The following is an 826-nucleotide window of genomic DNA, read 5'->3' as shown; positions in this document are numbered from 1 at the left end:
TCTGCTTTGTACGACAACTCACATTTATACCGCGCCTTTAAAGTAGTAAAAACATCCCAAGGCCCTTCAACAGGAGTGATTATCAGACAGAATTTGACACCGAGCCACATAAGGAGATATTAGGGCAGGTGACCAAAAGCTGGGTCAAAGAGGCAGGTTTTAAGGAGCATCTTAAAGGAGGGGAGAGAGCTGCAGAGGTTTAGGGCGGGAGGTCCAGAGCTGAAGGCACGGCCGCCAATGGTGGAGCGATTAAAATCGGGGATGGGCAAGAGGCCGGAATTGGAGGAGCGCAGAGATCTCAGGGGGTTGTAGGAGGTTACAGAGATACAGAGGGTTTAAGGGGGTTGAGGAGGTTACAGAGATAGGGTGGGTTGTAGGGGCTGGAGGAGGTTACAGAGATAGGGAGGGTTGTAGGGGCTGGAGGAGGTTACAGAGATAGGGAGGGTTGTAGGGGCTGGAGGAGGTTACAGAGATAGGGAGGGTTGTAGGGGCTGGCGGAGGTTACAGAGATATGGAGGGTTGTAGGGGCTGGAGGAGGTTACAGAGATAGGGAGGGTTGTTGGGGCTGGAGGAGGTTACAGGGATAGGGAGGGTTGTAGGGCTGGAGGAGGTTACAGAGATAGGGAGGGTTGTTGGGGCTGGAGGAGGTTACAGGGATAGGGAGGGTTGTAGGGCTGGAGGAGTTACAGAGATAGGGAGGGTTGTAGGGGCTGGAAGAGGTTACAGGGATAGGGAGGGTTGTAGGGCTGGAGGAGGTTACAGAGATAGGGAGGGTTGTAGGGGATGGAGGAGGTTACAGAGATAGGGAGGGTTGTAGGGCTGGAGG

The sequence above is a fragment of the Somniosus microcephalus genome, unplaced genomic scaffold, assembly GCF_052327205.1.
Source record: "Somniosus microcephalus isolate GS21.2 unplaced genomic scaffold, FLI_Smic_1.0 unresolved_chr2, whole genome shotgun sequence".
Classification (NCBI taxonomy): Eukaryota; Metazoa; Chordata; class Chondrichthyes; order Squaliformes; family Somniosidae; genus Somniosus; species Somniosus microcephalus.
This window is presented reverse-complemented; position numbering follows the sequence as displayed.